Consider the following 18,906-nt stretch of genomic DNA (forward strand, 5'->3'; position numbering starts at 1 on the left):
TTCTCCTACGTCACACTTCAGCGACCCTCCTAATAAGTGTTAAGCCATGAAAGCTAGTTCACCCCCACCTATGATTAAGTATAGCTTAAATTTTAAGAACTGTCAATTTAAGAATAAATACTAAATAAAATTGATGAACTGCTAATGTCATTTTTCTTTAGACCTCTCTCCCCCGTTGTCATAACTCGTCATTCTTAGCAAAATCCCTCCCTCCCCAATATTTGTGAACGTATTTTATGAACAACCACTTAGTTTAGGACAGTGGTTAGCTAATCAGGTGATAATTTCAGAAAAATGTGGCTGAAAAACAATATTCCATACGTTTAGAAAAATTTGAAGTTTTAGGGATGGGGTTATTACAGGAAAATGACGACAACCGTAGATAAGCAAGGTTAGGTATTGGAAAAAGTAGGAGAGCAAAGGATGTTACGAAATTCAATAAGGAAATAAGGGGAAACAAGAGTAACAGGGGGCAAACAATGAGCTATAATATTAATAATGTAGGAGTGGCTGGAGGGATTGACAACCTTGTGATGACGATGATGAATAAAAAAAAATCGGTTGTCTGTAAAGTCGGTATACTGACGATAGTTGAACGTGACAACGTCATAAGAAAATACTGATGGAATGGTTTCATTTTTCAAAAGAAAATTTTAATTTTATTTGCTTGATAGATATTTTGTATGGATATAGAGAAGGAGGTAAATGGAAATGTATTATTGTATAGCAGCTGTCCACGCGGACGCATCGCTCACTCAAGTAGGAGAGAGACAGATGTCGAACGCTACCGAACGCGGAGGCAGATTGTGCCTCTTTGTCGCTCGTTCCGCGCTCTCGCTTGCACTTCAAGCCTTAAATGGAACGCCTCAGAGCGAGGTAACGCCGCATGAGTCATGTTTTTTCGTGCGTGCAGCCGGCTCCATCGAATTATAAGACGTTGTCACGTCAATAATAATGGGAAATGCTGTTAATTGATTCGACTACCGGAAAAAAATATCAAAATTAAAATTTTAAAATAATCTGATAATCTATATTCGTTTTTCGAAATTATATTTTTTGTTTTCAATTAGTTTCTGTCCGCTGAAAACCGAGGTTCTCTTATTATTGGATCTGCTAATAACAGCTGCATTGATTATCGTTATAGTTAAGGTAATGAATGCCTGTAAGCGATTTCACGTAGGTAGCTAAATAGATCGATCACTAGGTACTTGGAATTTTTTACACGACCACAACGTTGTTTACCATGTGTACCTACGTTGTAATAGAATTTTTAAAAGTGATAATCGTGGGACATTATATCATTAATTACACAGCCAGATCCTTATAGGCGTCGACTTTATTGTTTCCTAGGGTTACGTTTAATAAATAACAATTTTACCGTATAAAAAATGTTTACACCTCTGGAATTTGATTTATTAAAAATAAATTGCATATGCCATTAAATATACACGAAGGGTTGGCGTTCGCGTCGCTATTATGAGTATGAGAAGAAAGTTGAATTTCCACCACTTTGAAATAAAAACATGCTGAAAAGTAGCCCCTCCAAAGGTAATAGAAGTTAAGCGACAAATTTGCCTTTAAAGCAAGGGGATTATTTTAAATAAAATTTTCCCTAACAAATGCATCAATATATATGTAAATAAATAAAAAGGAAATACATGGAAATTGAGTGTGTCCTATTTCGAAATTTTTCAGTATTTAAGAATTGTTTTAAAAAAAAAATTATATACACTACAAAGTCAATAATAAATTTATCTTACCTCTGGTATTTCAACATATTCAAGTCCATGCTGGGCAGTGTTATTAGGTTCAATGGTCCACACTTTGAGTCCGTCCTTTTTAATGAGATTTTCATTTTTAACCAGGGTTAAATTTAAGGGCCTTCCAAATGCGTTCAGTCTTATTTTTGTATGTTTCTTGTCATTTAATGCTGATGATTCATCATGTTTTGAATTTGTTTTATCATCATTTTCACTATTGATTTTATTACTGTTTGAATTTGGAACAAGACTTCGTTTATTGTCGTGGTGAATATGAATTATTTCGTATTCAGGAACTGCAAAAAGAAAACAAAAGAAGAATTAGTTAACATTTCTTACTAGACTATCAATTTTTTTAGTAATAAAAGTATATTACATTTCTTTACTATATAGATTATTCTTCGGATATGAATTAATTATTGAAAAGGTAATTGGTTAAATTACCTCAATTGCACGAAATCATTAAAATGCAGACCTGTGGATTTCAAATCGATTGTTCAGTGCAATACTTTAATTGCTGCAAATGTAGTGACAGCGACATTTCAGAGATTATTCCAAGATTAGCATTTTTTGTTAACGATAAAGGAGGTTGTCTCTCAATAAATAAGTAAGTATCTACTTTCCTTACATTCGAAACGAAAATTTGTTGCGCAAATTACTGATAAGGTTAATTTATTAGATTTTCTGTTACAAATTGTTTCTTCTTACTGGTTAAAATTTAGTTACGTTAATAGTCAATAAGCGATTTTTGTGTTACTGAAAAACTAGTGAAAGTTGTCCAAATTTGAGGTAAATGACAATCCCCTATACCAAAATATATACTTGCTTAAATAATCTCAAACATTTGAGATTGAAAAGGACCTGAATGAATACCAAATAGTTATAAGTTATAAGCATTTAAATACGCCCATTCTATTGCAATTGTTTAGTTCCACCTTGTCAAAGTTAGAGATTCTTAATTAAAAATTCTAATTAAACCATAACATTCTGGATACCCATTTCTACACTAAAAACTTGCGCCGATTTTTGTTGCAAAACAAAAAGGTGTTTCTTGTTCTTTTTATTCAACTTGAGCTGTATTTCTACAGTTATTAATCAATAAATTATGTTTTTGGTCTTGACTAACTAAGAGAATGACGCAAAACATGATCAATTACGTTAATTCACAAACATTTCCTTTTAATATCAATAATTTACAAACAAAAATCAGGTTCTTATTGACTGGGCTGTGATTGGGCCGTAAACCATAAGAAAATTTTCGTTACAACTTATTTTACGCATATAGCGACAGTAATTCATATGCGACCCATGAACTCTTCCTGTAATATAATACTTTACCTATGTTACACATTGTTTTAATTTTGATGTCACACTTGACCAGTTATTGCGACAAGAAACAACCGAAGTATTAATTACTATAATATAAAGGTTACTTATGTATGTAGTTCTTGTGGCCTTCATTTCCATGCCATTTGCATTACTAATTACTAATGATTGATTAACTCATTCTACGCACAACAAAGTACACGCATTGTATTGTCATTGTTGGAAAATGAAAAATCGAAAATTTAAATCTTATTAATAAATTATCCAGTCAAAGATGCTGAGCAATGGTATATATATCTACTAAAAAATACAAACTTATGTTTATGTTGTGCAAAATACCCATATTGGTCATATTCAATAAAAAAAGAGGTATCAAATGCGTCCAAAAAAGTATTATATAAATAAATGAAAAATCCCAGAAAACCGTTGTCAAGCTTTCGTAAGATTTTTAATTACATCACAAGAACATATTAAGACTAAATTAATTTTATCTAATATTTTTTAATTATTTAACTGACTATAGTTCATTANGGTGAAAGAAGGGTTGGAGCCAATATAGAAGTTGGATAAGAAAAACTACAACAGGTTGTTCAGTTTCGATATCTATGAAGTCAGAATGGGATAGACAGAGGCGGATTAAATGTCGAGAGCGTTCTAGGCTAGCACCTCGTACACGTCCCTCTGTCGGTCATATATTTTTCAAAATAATTTTTGGAAACAGGTACTTTCTAATTTTTTTTTTTTAGTTTAAAAACTTCCGCGCGCGCCCCTTCCTAATCTTCCGCCCTAGGCATGTGCCTATTAGTTTGCCTTATGGATAATCCGCTACTGGGTAGAGACCTAATAATACAGGATAGCGCAGGATTAGTTATAGATATTTCACAAATATAAATAGGAGAAGAGAGGCAAGGGAAGACCTAGTAAAGATATAGATTACTGTCTGTAAATAGCTAAGTACGATTTCAAACAATTTTTGGATTAACGACGCTATTATGAATGCTGATAATGATTAATTTCTACAAATCCTTAAAAGACGTAGGATCTTCTTTATTAATATCTAATTCCTGACGTATGGATCTTTAGGCAATAACATAATTTCATGTTCTAAAAGGAAATGATCCCTAAGAATAATTGCACAGCAAGCTATTAATATATCCAATTACAGCAACTGTACGCTGAACTATCACCTTTATTTGACCAAATGTAATTTATCCTGTTGCTATTTGATCTAATCTATGCACATGATCAATAATACTGATAAGTAATCAGTTTGTAAAATCGGTAATGGTGAATGTTAACAACAGTTTAATAACTCCTACCTCCTGAAATGTATTAATTATTATATGCAAATCTCCGTGGTATAAAAAAAACTGTAGGTACATTATTATTATTTAACAATTTAATAAAGGTAATCAATCTGCATTATCCTTGTATCGAATACGTAACTTCTTGTCCAATTATATTACCAAATTGTGAAATTATAATAACAGTCACTTCTACAATTTTTTTGTTCTTTCTTTTTTAGATTTTTTGTCAACTCGAAAACTATATAGATTATTTTAACACATCATCCAATTTAAATGAATTTGAAATTCACTACAAACAATTGCGAAATCAATATCGCTTATTCATCAAAATCCAAATGATCCGATAGATATAGCTGTAATAGTCATTTATCAAGTGAGTTTTTATCACAGAAATTAATAATTACAAATAAAAAATCGCATTTTTGCTTAACAAAAAATAATTTGCATATGTACATTATTCTACGTTTATTAATTATAAAATTGCAACATTAATAACATTAAACGCATCAAACAGAATTTTAATTTTATAAATGCAAATGACACAGCTAATCCTTTTAATATTATAAATGTACTTTTTCTATTGCATTAGCGTTGTCATAATTAAGACTTAAGTGTTTATAATTTTATACGATTTGACTTTGATAAAATGTGTTTACGACCGTATAAATAGTATTTATGGTTCCAGTGATTGGTCACAATATTAAGCAGATTATATTTCACCTAATAAATGCAATTTAATTACATATAAAATATTTAAAAAAATAGCCCGCAAAAAATGCAACCATTCGGAAAATAGCGTACGTATTGCAACATTATTTTGTTAAGCTAAGCATATTAGCTAATAGAGCGGCCTGTGCTCAGTATGACATGTCCTTATTAGAAAAGGACATTACTGAATATTATTTAATTCCACAATAAGTAGGTAAATTCTCCATGGCGTTCACTAAGCTTTCTGAATTTAATAATTGAACGCTGTATAGGTTGATTTGTGTACTGTCGGAGTTGTGTACGTAGTACTAATGAGAACAAAATAGCGATTGTTTCGCATTTCGGGAATTAAAGTACTAAAGTAATTATTTTATTGTTAGAAAAACTTTTTTCACCTTATTGTACTTTGAAATTGGAGAATGCGAATATAGGCCTCAGAATAGTTTAGAATTTTTCCCTTCATATGTGCCAAATTAAAATGATAAATTAGACAAAGCAGATTACTTAATTGATATGAATTTATTGCATTACCTTTGTCATGTTTTATATTTTAAGCATAATTTGTTTACGTAACAGGCTCTATAATTTTAAGCATTGACCAGTAGTTTTTAACACTAAAAAGCGCAGAGTTATATAGAGCAGTTCAATTTAAATTACTAGTAATAACATTAACAACAACAACAACAAGAATATATGTATTTTATACGGCTACAAATTATCCAGTAAATATAAGTGTTATTACTTCGGCCAGTGCTAGAAAGCGTTCCTAATAATCTCCAGTGCATAACATTAAGCTGTCTTTACATAATACAGAATTTATTAAAAAGTTGTGATTATACACCTGGTAGACTAACGATTCATTTCTTACCGGATTACAAAATTACTTTGCGAAATTGTAAATCATCCTGCTTTTTATATATATGTAGACGAAACTCTAATTTCTAAAAGAAATGGTCGAATCGTATTGGCAAAAATTGTGCAAATACAACTACGAATTATAGTCAATCAGGGTAAACTGTCTGTAAATAATTTCCCGACATCGAGCACTTTCTTTCGTAATAGCTAGATCTTTACGGAAAAAGGTCCTCTATTATTGACACTATACGCGCACACTATAAAACTTTGGATTTTGGTAGATCAAAAGTCTCAATGGAAGCTAAGTCGTAAAAACTCATTCTTTTGATACATGGTCCTCTAAAGTTGCATTCTTCCATAAGCACTTCCAAAGGTACAATTACATATACGAGGTCTGTTCAAAAATTATCGCGAATTTTGAATTTCCGCGGGTTACGTACATTTGATTTTCGACTTTTTTGTGGCGTTGTACGGATGCAAAACATGGACAGTGGGCGCGGTGGAAAAGAAAAGGTTAGAAGCGTTCGAAATGTGGTGTTATAGGCGGATGATGAGGATATCGTGGGTAGAAAAGATTAGAAATGAAGAGGTATTGGAAAGAATAGGAGAACAGGGGACTCTATGGAAGTCAATAAGAAATAGTCGACGTAGGTTGGTAAGACACCTTCTCAGGCATGAAGGTCTAGTCAGAGACATATTAGAGGCAGAAACGGAAGTTAGGAGGGGTAGAGGTAGACCTAGATTAGATTACTGTTCACAAATAGTTAAGGATGTGGGCTGTTCTAGTTTTAGAGAAATGCGAAGTTTAGTTCAGGTTAGGAAATAGTGGAGGTGCGTGTCCAACCAGTCTTAGGACTGACGACCTTATGATGATGATGATGTTAGTACTCATGTCTCTCACTTATAACAACAAGTTCGGTCATAGTGAATGTTCAGTTAATTTTTGACAGCTGCTTTGCTTGCACGTGTTTTGACTCGTTTTCGATTTTTGTATCAAATTTTGTGTGAAAAACAAAATTAAGTGCGCGGACGCATTCCGAATGTTGACTGTGGTATATGATGAAGCTACCTTGGACCGAACCAACGTTTATCGTTGGTACAAAATGTTCTCACAGAGCCGAAGAATGTGAACGACGAAGAACGTGCCGGACGTTCGAGCATGTCAACAACAGACGAAAACATTGATGGAGTGAAGAAAATTGGAGAATTGTCGAATCACCGTTAGAGAAGTTGCTGAAGACCTAAACATATCGATTAGCTCCTGCAATTTTATTTTTACCAATGATTTGGGTATGAGACGGGTCGCCGCGAAATTCATACCAAAATTGTTCAATTTCGAACAAAAACAATATCGCATTAACATTGCTAAGGGGTTGTTGGACTTTGAATGACCAAAATTTGGTCCAGAGGATCATAACTGATGACGAATCATGGGTTTATGGTTATGACGTGGAAATCAAAGTTAAATCATCCCAATGGAAGCTGCAGCATGAGCCAAGACCGAAAAAAGCGCGCCAAGTTAGGTTGAATGTGAATTAAGTGTAACAGCATTGACAAAAAGGCTATTCATTTGATCTGAATAATAATGAACTTCTGGTTCAGAATTAATTAACAATAAAATTAGAACGACAAATTCAACCGATTTGTCATAAAATATTAGAAAAATGCATTATGATGGTCTTCTAACTGCTTAAATTTTAAATAAAAATAAAAACAGAGATCTGTTTTTACTTTAAAATGCAGAAGTAATTTTTTAAGATTTATTATTTCACTGTAATAGTCATTTATCAAGTGAGTTTTTATCACAGAAATTAATAATTACAAATAAAAAATCGCATTTTTGCTTAACAAAAAATAATTTGCATATGTACATTATTCTACGTTTATTAATTATAAAATTGCAACATTAATAACATTAAACGCATCAAACAGAATTTTAATTTTATAAATGCAAATGACACAGCTAATCCTTTTAATATTATAAATGTACTTTTTCTATTGCATTAGCGTTGTCATAATTAAGACTTAAGTGTTTATAATTTTATACGATTTGACTTTGATAAAATGTGTTTACGACCGTATAAATAGTATTAAATGCTGTTCAAGTAATTATAATGTTACTAGAATTAACAGAGAACGTACTACAAAATACGCAATTAACGAAACTATTAACAACTTTATTTTGTAAAATTGTGAGTAATTGAGTTGGTAGATGTACTTACTATTATTTTAATGAAAATTACACGCACTCTATAGTCCTGATATGACCCTTTTAATTTAACTATCACGTTATATCGTTCCAAAAGTTTGTTATTTTTAATTTTAGTACTAATGCAATTTCTAAACTTTTACTATATGAATAAAATAGAATAAATAAAATATTCTTACCATCGTCGTGATGATCAACATGAAATGTGCTCCTTATTTCATCTAATGTCATTTGTTTATGTACCTGAAACGAAATACCACATATATAGCAATCAATTGACATTGCAAACTTCAGTTATAATAAAACTAACATTTAAATATCTTTAACCTATTACCAATTCCTTTTTGGATATTCTCGCTAAATAAATATAATATTATTTGGAAAGTAATGTCACCATTTTAACACTTCAACGCAAAAAGCGTTTCATAAGGACTTCCGGGACTTATTTCAGTACCGTTATGTAACAATTTATTATACAGGGATTTATGATTATACGCATTTTGCTAATGTATGTATAATAACAGGTACAACGGGTGAATGGAGTCGTGATATATAGAAAAAAAAAATAGATCTTTATCCTTTACGTAAGCAATATTACAGCTAATGTATGAATTGTCACGTTTTTAAGGGTAAACAATATTTTAAGTAATTTTTTTGCAACAAGTAATAATAACAATATGTTTAATATATTCAACAATTTCTACAACATGCATAGTAGTGAACGGTTCAAATTAGTGAACGGTTTGTAAGGCTAACATAATTTTAAATGGTTCAGTTTTTTTTTCAGGTTAGTGAATAACAACCCTTAGGCCTTGCTCAGAGGAAATCACATTACATTAAAATTTTATATAATGTTTTTTTATCGCAGTCGACCGCAAATAAAATAATGTACTGTAGTAATACTAGTAGGCTATGATGTTGGATATCTAGTATCTGGTTAGTCACACAAAAAGTGGAGCGCGAGAATTTTAGAACAATTATAACTTACATATAAGAGTGTTAACATCTAATAAGAAGTTGGAGATATAAGTTTCATTTCTATTTCTTCCCCAAAACAATTGTATAATTGTATAAAATCAAGCAATGTAGGGGTAAAAGGTTTTTTTAATTTTTGTGAAACCACAACCAATTTAAAAACCTAAACTGGAAGATGTCTCGTATCAATAAAAAATCTTTTACCTTTACATATCTTGATTCTTTCCAATTATGAAGTTGGAGATAGTTTTAAATATAAGGAGATGGTATTACAGGTATTGACAAAAGGTTGACATGAATAAAATAAAAGTAAAAGAAAAATTTTAGTATGATGGTAGTTATGTAAGAAAGGTGAAAGAAGGGTTGGAGCCAATATAGAAGTTGGATAAGAAAAACTACAACAGGTTGTTCAGTTTCGATATCTATGAAGTCAGAATGGGATAGACAGAGGCGGATTAAATGTCGAGAGCGTTCTAGGCTAGCACCTCGTACACGTCCCTCTGTCGGTCATATATTTTTCAAAATAATTTTTGGAAACAGGTACTTTCTAATTTTTTTTTTTTAGTTTAAAAACTTCCGCGCGCGCCCCTTCCTAATCTTCCGCCCTAGGCATGTGCCTATTAGTTTGCCTTATGGATAATCCGCTACTGGGTAGAGACCTAATAATACAGGATAGCGCAGGATTAGTTATAGATATTTCACAAATATAAATAGGAGAAGAGAGGCAAGGGAAGACCTAGTAAAGATATAGATTACTGTCTGTAAATAGCTAAGTACGATTTCAAAAAATTTTTGGATTAACGACGCTATTATGAATGCTGATAATGATTAATTTCTACAAATCCTTAAAAGACGTAGGATCTTCTTTATTAATATCTAATTCCTGACGTATGGATCTTTAGGCAATAACATAATTTCATGTTCTAAAAGGAAATGATCCCTAAGAATAATTGCACAGCAAGCTATTAATATATCCAATTACAGCAACTGTACGCTGAACTATCACCTTTATTTGACCAAATGTAATTTATCCTGTTGCTATTTGATCTAATCTATGCACATGATCAATAATACTGATAAGTAATCAGTTTGTAAAATCGGTAATGGTGAATGTTAACAACAGTTTAATAACTCCTACCTCCTGAAATGTATTAATTATTATATGCAAATCTCCGTGGTATAAAAAAAACTGTAGGTACATTATTATTATTTAACAATTTAATAAAGGTAATCAATCTGCATTATCCTTGTATCGAATACGTAACTTCTTGTCCAATTATATTACCAAATTGTGAAATTATAATAACAGTCACTTCTACAATTTTTTTGTTCTTTCTTTTTTAGATTTTTTGTCAACTCGAAAACTATATAGATTATTTTAACACATCATCCAATTTAAATGAATTTGAAATTCACTACAAACAATTGCGAAATGAATATCGCTTATTCATCAAAATCCAAATGATCCGATAGATATAGAGATTAATTTGTTACACAACTTGATAAAAAATATTTAGATTGTTAAGTTAAAGTTCAAGGTCTATATTTATGTTTTCACAGACGAAACGTTAGACCGGTTCTTGTTAATTATGTCCACTAAATTGCTAATTAGTCACTTAGATTAATTTTAAAGAACTCGATTCACCTGTTTTTCTTTATCGATTAGATTTAGAAAAATAGCAAATCGCTCGATCAAGTATGAATCAAAACATCTAATGTTTAATATACCATAAAATATTGAAATTCGTTAAAAAATATTAAATTTAGAAATGATGACGCAATATCTCCATTTTAGTTTCATCCGAAAAATACAAAAAAAGAATGAAATGGCCAGAAAGATAAATTGCCTAATTAATTTTCTACTTTTTGTGAATTAATTTCTAAAATTAAGGTACCGGGGTATTTCGGGTATACTGACCTAACACACTCTTAATTTTATAAGTGCTATATTCGTATTCAGCCTGTCATCGCTAGCATATAAAAAAATATTAACAAAACTCGAAGCTATATAATTTTTATGAATTATTTTAGGCTTTTACATAATCTCTGTAGGTCATTATTTTTTAGAAATACTTTAAATTCTAAACAGACAGAAACTTTGTTATGTAATAGACACATACATGCTAATTATTTATTAAATATTATGATATACATATAAAAGACAACACTAGAATAGGTAGAATTATTATTAAAATGAATAGGAAAATGTCGGCACCTACTATCATATGATAAACGATCGGGGAAGAGAGGAAACACTAACCGTAGTTTAAAGTAGTATAGAACAAGAGGAAAAGAAACTGTATTTTAACTTTTAGTACGTTGGTAAACACGTATTATACGAGCAAATCCTTTTTTAACTCCATCAAAAATACTTTACTTACTTGGTTAAAGTCAAGAATTAAATACAAATTGACAAAAAATCAATGAATTCAATTTAATAAACAATTCAGAATAATTTAGGCTTCTTATAAGATCGTTCCATGCCTAGATGCATCAGAAGATCTGTGGTATTTCCTCATTATGACAACTGTATAAAGAATCTACCCGTTTAGATGAGGTGAACATATAGAGGCCGAGCAGGTACCAGGATAGGTACAGTACATGATACAACAGTAGAACCTTGATAACTTAAACCTCGATAACGTAATAACCTTTATAAATTCATAAAATGTTGTGTTCCCTTCCCGTCGTAGTTCAAAATATCTATTACTTAAAATAAGAACCCTCTATAACTTAAATGAATAATTTGGGCATCGCACCTCAGTAAGCAGTGAAAAGTGTTTTGAATCGGTAGAAAGTCTATGTAAAAGACGAAGAATTACTGAATTTCCTAATTTATAAAAATGCTTGTTTACATTTTTTCGACAGTGAAGAAATATGTAAAAACATTAGTGTTAGTGGACCTATACTAAAGGAAAAAGCTGAAGAGTCACTGGAAATCCATAATTTTAAATCTTAATAAAATAATTCGAAGTGGTCTGTATTCTGTCGAAACTTCCAGACGCGGATCGCGATTTCGATCTTTTTGGATCTCATCAGCGCGTCGCAGGCAGTTCCGACAGAACACAGACCAACTATTACCTGCTGCCTTAACAGCGCGTTTTAGAAAATACGACAAATGGCGCTGTAAACGCCATCTGTAGTACAGTGCTGCATTTTAGGATTACGTATGCTTCAGCAAGGTCCATTTAAATATATTATTATAAGTTTTTTTTTATGATTCTTTTATGACGACCACGACGAATATTTTGCATTGTAAATAAACTTGATTTTATTTTCAAATATTTTCAGTCTTTCCACCTGACATATGCGTTATACTAAAAATATCCCAGTTAAGAATTTGCAAGTATATCTTATTCCAATCTTTCTTAAGTATGACAACGACCTGTCTTCGGGTTTTGTGTCGACAATTACTCGTGTACGAATTTCTTGAAGTTAGTAATTGATGTTTTACATTAAACAGAAGTCAACTGCGTACATCTTATCAGATGATAAGGAATGTGGCCGTTAAGCGCAAGCTGTGAAGAAAAAACAAATCCATCACCACTGGTTAACGTTCTGTAACGTTTTTATTTCCTGCTGAATTTGTTAGCAAACATTTCATCGTTGTTGTAATCACAAATTTGCATATTTTCGTTAAGTAATAGCGTTAGCGCCACAACCGTTCCCAAACCAACAGATACAATCAATTTTTGTCACCGAATATGCATATGTACACTGTACGTACGGTACGACTTGGTATAGGTCTGTTGCATAAGAGAAAAAAACAAATAGCTGTAATGAAAAACTTATAAGGAATAATTAGAAAAAAATGCCCTTTTAATAAATTTGAATGTCTTACACATATTGTAAAGTGTTTCTAGATTAAAGACAGATAATTTAATAATCTAGAAACAATCGAAACAATTTATTAAATAAATACATTAACAAATTAAAGAAATTTGCTGTACTAAAAATGTATTGGAGAAGAGAATGACATACAGTTTCTTCAGATTTTTTTAATNTTTACACGACCACAACGTTGTTTACCATGTGTACCTACGTTGTAATAGAATTTTTAAAAGTGATAATCGTGGCACATTATATCATTAATTACACAGCCAGATCCTTATAGGCGTCGACTTTATTGTTTCCTAGGGTTACGTTTAATAAATAACAATTTTACCGTATAAAAAATGTTTACACCTCTGGAATTTGATTTATTAAAAATAAATTGCATATGCCATTAAATATACACGAAGGGTTGGCGTTCGCGTCGCTATTATGAGTATGAGAAGAAAGTTGAATTTCCACCACTTTGAAATAAAAACATGCCAAAGAGCTGGGCTGACCGCAGCTCACGAAGACGGCTAAAATCGCGACATTATGCTAGTAATTAGGTGTAGAGTGGGATGATGCGGGTATCCGAGGTAGTGCGCAGAGCTATCTCGTGTGGATCAGTTCAATAATACAAAGTTATAAAGAATATTGCGATCAACTTTCAGCAAAGACGATTTTGCACAAATACGTCAACATCGGGTGTGGTATTAATTATTAATATACATTTTAGTAATTAAAGAATGGACCAGGAGTGTCATTGTCATGTATCATCCTTCAGAACTACTCAAAACAGCATTTGCTTCATACATATATCTCTTCCAATAAAAATATATTTTTAATAGTAATTTCAATCTATAGCAAAATCTGCAGGTAAGAGACAAACAGGAAGTTGAACTTAAATATTACGTAATTTTAATCTTGTAATTTGTTCCCACCAGTGTACGTGATATTAATTATTTCTGTGCCAGTGCAACTGACTGACTGTTAATTTTTGTTGCTCATTCTGTCACTTATAGTGGGCAGCTCAATTAAATTAACTTGAACTTAAAGGTCGCATTTTTCACAACTGTGCACCGCAGCGGTCGCTCGCGATAAAATTATACCGTATCACGGACTTTTCTATTGGAGTTACGTAAAAATATTTGTATCAGTTTTCTAAAAGACAATGCCGTTACTTTTGCTGGAATTTCCGCTTAACGAATTACGTAATGTGCCCTAAACATGCACAAAACTGTCACACTTCGACTGCTAATTCAATATAATGTAAATTAATAGTAAGGGGAAGGAATTTAATAAAACTAGCAGTGCCTCAGTGAAATTTATAACTTATTGCAGGTAACTTTACACAATTATACGTTTTTCAGGAGTTCAACTAATGAAAATTTAAAGAACTGAAGAGAATAAAAATATTTCCTTATCTGACAATTACTCATTAAACAATTTAATTAATAATTCGTGCATGTTTGGTATTCAAATCTTGTAAAATATTTGGGAAAGGTACTAGTCCCAAGAAGGAATAATCTCTCAATAGTGAGGCATTAAGGAAAAGCGTGATTTTCCGATAGTTTAACTGCCAGTTTTTTGTCAGAAATTTGTTTCACAAAACTTGGAAGTATCTTGGGTGCTGACGATTTTTGAACGAGGTGTTGACTAGAAATGCACCAGATAGTGATTTTTTCGGGTACTGGATAACCGAGCACCCAGCATTAGCTGCGCCAGGTACGATTAATGGTTCATATATTCGTTCTGACGAAATTTCCCTTTAATAACACCCTTATCAAAGCAACGCCCATAAGCGGATTAGATCCCGTTCAAAAAGTTGTTTTTCTTTTTTCTCTGGTAAAATTACCCGGCGTCATTATCCAGGACCTGGCCAGATCCAAACCGGCTGTATGACCCATCTGTAGTTTTGACCACATACCATGGTTAACCTTTGGTTTTATGTCGAGACTTTTTTTCAGAAAACGTTAGTATCATATGTAAGGTATCTACTTGGGAACTGAGAAGCGAGCATAGGGATGTTCTATTACATGTAATCATTAAAGAAATAATTGTATTCCTCCTGTAATGTTACATCATACACGAAGTCGACAACATATGCAGTGGTACTACAGCAAGTTTATATATACAATTAATATGGCAGTACACATATCTAAATACTTGCGATAATGGATTAAAGTTGTAGCAGTAAACATCAAAAGCGCATTATATCAGATTTCAATTGATCTACTCTACATGGCACAAAAACATGTTTCGACCTTATTTGTACAAATGGGCGTATGTACGATATTATAAAATGAACTCTGCAAGGTTATTTTCAGTAAAAGGTAGTAATAATAATAATAATAGTACGAATAAAAATAAGAGCTGGGCAACAACTACAGCGGCCATGACCTTACACAACAGCAAGCATATAGCTGGTTGTTACAGTGAAAGACGAGCTATAAACCTGAATCTAATTTCGATATTATACCAATTGATTTGGTGAACTGAAAGCACAGAATGCGACCTCTATTAGGTAAGCACTTTAAAAGTGTAAACGAAGATATAAAAAGATAATGACCAAATGACCTTTGCACAGCGAAGTTTGTAATCAAAAATTTCATAAGTGCGAATAAGAGGTATAAGTTCTTGATCAGTAACTAATCGAAACTATCAGACTGCGATTTCGATCTTACTAGATCTCACCAGCACACCATAGGTAGTCTCGATAAATTACTTAAGAATCAGATTGATTTAATATCAATCAATCAATAATATAGCAATATATCTGTGGTTAAGTGAAGTGGTAATTGTTCAGAATCCACACCAAAATCGCTCCAAAATTTTTTCATCGATTTCTTATCATTTCTAAGGGTTCAATGATTATATTTGTGGCAGGGGAGACACATTTTTTTTATTATAGCATATATCATAGGGTATATGGTGTATGTATAGCTATTAAAATACTCTAACATCCCTAGACCAAAAATTTTCAGTCTCTCTCCAGTCTCTCAGAGTCATTCAACGTGTCTGAGAGCGTCTCTCACAGTCTTTCACAGTCTGTCAGTTATTACCTAGGTGTTTTTATTGATCTCTCACAGTCTCTGTATGAGAGGTTCGAACGATAAAATTGTTCATTCAGAGATTAGAGTCTCTCATAGAGAGACTGAATGAATAAAACTGAAAAATTGAGAGACTCGAGTCTCACGTAGAAAGACTAGGATCTCTGAATTATGTTGAACTTTTAGAAAAATCTAACCATGTCTATCGAGACACCACTTATTGAGAGATTCGAGTCTCTCGTTCAGAGAGTGGATACGAAATGAGGATCTCTCTATGAGCGACTTGAGTCTCTCGTTCAGAGACGCTAAACAGCTTTTTTGACAGTCTCTCGACAGTCTCTCTTAGCGACACCAGAGAGACTCGATGAGAGAGGGAGACTCGAGTCTCGCTTTTAGAGACTCTGAGAGACTGAACATGTTAATCTCGGGATAGCAAGGTAATTAAATAAACTGCAAATAATGATGTCACCAATGTAGGTAATTCTGTCACTTATAGTGGGCAGCTCAATTAAATTAACTTGAACTTAAAGGTCGCATTTTTCACAACTGTGCACCGCAGCGGTCGCTCGCGATAAAATTATACCGTATCACGGACTTTTCTATTGGAGTTACGTAAAAATATTTGTATCAGTTTTCTAAAAGACAATGCCGTTACTTTTGCTGGAATTTCCGCTTAACGAATTACGTAATGTGCCCTAAACATGCACAAAACTGTCACACTTCGACTGCTAATTCAATATAATGTAAATTAATAGTCAGGGGAAGGAATTTAATAAAACTAGCAGTGCCTCAGTGAAATTTATAACTTATTGCAGGTAACTTTACACAATTATACGTTTTTCAGGAGTTCAACTAATGAAAATTTAAAGAATTGAAGAGAATAAAAATATTTCCTTATCTGACAATTACTCATTAAACAATTTAATTAATAATTCGTGCATTTTTGGTATTCAAATCTTGTAAAATATTTGGGAAAGGTACTAGTCCCAAGAAGGAATAATCTCTCAATAGTGAGGCATTAAGGAAAAGCGTGATTTTCCGATAGTTTAACTGCCAGTTTTTTGTCAGAAATTTGTTTCACAAAACTTGGAAGTATCTTGGGTGCTGACGATTTTTGAACGAGGTGTTGACTAGAAATGCACCAGATAGTGATTTTTTCGGGTACTGGATAACCGAGCACCCAGCATTAGCTGCGCCAGGTACGATTAATGGTTCATATATTCGTTCTGACGAAATTTCCCTTTAATAACACCCTTATCAAAGCAACGCCCATAAGCGGATTAGATCCCGTTCAAAAAGTTGTTTTTCTTTTTTCTCTGGTAAAATTACCCGGCGTCATTATCCAGGACCTGGCNTCGAGTCGCTCATAGAGAGATCCTCATTTCGTATCCAGTCTCTGAACGAGAGACTCGAATCTCTCAATAAGTGGTGTCTCGATAGACATGTTTAATATTTTCTAAAAGTTCAACATATTTCAGAGATTCCAGTCTTTCTACGAGAGCTCGAGTCTCTCAATTTTTCAGTTTTATTCATTCAGTCTCTCACTCGAATCTATGAATTAACAATTTTATCGTTCGAGTCTCTCATACAGAGACTGTTAGAGATACATAAAAACACTTAGGCAGTAACTGAGAGACTGTGAGAGGACGCTCTCAGAAACGCTAAAAGACCCTGAGAAACTGAAAATTACAGAGTCTAGGGAATCATGACATCTAATTCTGCGTACCTACATATATAAAAATAACACAGAACTCTGTTTTTATAAGAAGGGGAGATGAGGAGATATAATTTTGCAATAAACATAGAAAATTATTAAATTATGCATAATCACCCAGACTAGACTGTGAAAATTAAAACTCTGAACCTTTTGTGGTCAGTATTCTTGGATTTATTAGTAAATTAGACCAACGTTTCGCTTCTAGTTTGGGAAGTTTATCAAGGCTCTACATGAACAATAATCAAGAGACATAATTAAAGTTAAGTTACTAAATGAAACACTTTGACATCCAATAGTGGTCAATACTAATGTGTATTTCTGTATTCAACTTAATTGTAATTATGTCTAATTGGGTATTATTCATGTAGAGCCTTGATAAAATTCACAACCTAGGAGCGAAACGTTGGCCTAATTTGAGAATAAATCTAAGAATATTGACCAGAAAAAGTTCAGAGGACCTGAACGGCCTAACGTAGAGAGGTTTTGATTATTAGGCACCCTTTGATGTGAACAGGGGCGGCCTTAGCCATTGCGAGACTCCCGGTGGGTAGATCTTTGCGAGAAGAATAACAAATTATTAATTATGATGAACCAAGAAGCATTAATGACTTAAAAGAATCAGGGATTCAGAAATCATGCTTATGACGACTTAGTAATTGTAATAGACATTAGTACTATTACTACCTAATATTTTTTCGCCTGATTGTTGCGCGAGTGCGCGACGCTCCTGCAAGGGCGAGGCGCCGGGTGGTTGCGCTGCTCGCCACCCCCAAAGGCAGTCCGTGGGAGTGAACACTACCCTGTCGGATATTTTCGAAAGATTTCCCCTCATCATAAAAAAAATTGTGTATAAGTAAAGATGGGCATGTTTTTTTTTTATAAGAGAGGAAGTCACCATTTTATTAGGGACAAGGTCACTAATTAAAGCGCGTTATTATTGTCGTTATTAACTGTCACAACAACTGAGTGTATAAAATATTTTGTAGACAAGTATTGTGGAAGGTTATACAATAATTTATTGTAAGTAATAAGATGGGGGAAGCAACCGTATCAACTGGATGTATTAACAAGTACAGATCGGTTGAAATTCGTGACGGTGAATGAACACGGAGCGCGCATACATTAAAAAATGTTAAACAACTATATACAAACACATTCATCTACATACTTAACATAATATTGTGAA

General features: G+C 32.6%; 1 long non-coding RNA gene across 1 annotated transcript in view; it reads right to left on the reverse strand.

Annotated features, from left to right (window-relative positions):
* Positions 1 to 1,754: 1,754 nt before the first annotated feature.
* Positions 1,755 to 18,906, reverse strand: part of LOC108737059 — a 30,842-nt gene continuing 13,690 nt past the window's right edge. Inside the window, exons 2-3 of the long non-coding RNA XR_001937814.1 lie at positions 8,345 to 8,408; positions 1,755 to 2,056 (exon numbers count right to left, since the gene is read on the reverse strand). This is a non-coding gene — a long non-coding RNA (uncharacterized LOC108737059). The remainder of the gene's footprint in view (positions 2,057 to 8,344; positions 8,409 to 18,906) is intronic.

Source organism: Agrilus planipennis, unplaced genomic scaffold, assembly GCF_000699045.2.
Source record: "Agrilus planipennis isolate EAB-ADULT unplaced genomic scaffold, Apla_2.0 scaffold112, whole genome shotgun sequence".
Lineage (NCBI taxonomy): Eukaryota > Metazoa > Arthropoda > Insecta > Coleoptera > Buprestidae > Agrilus > Agrilus planipennis.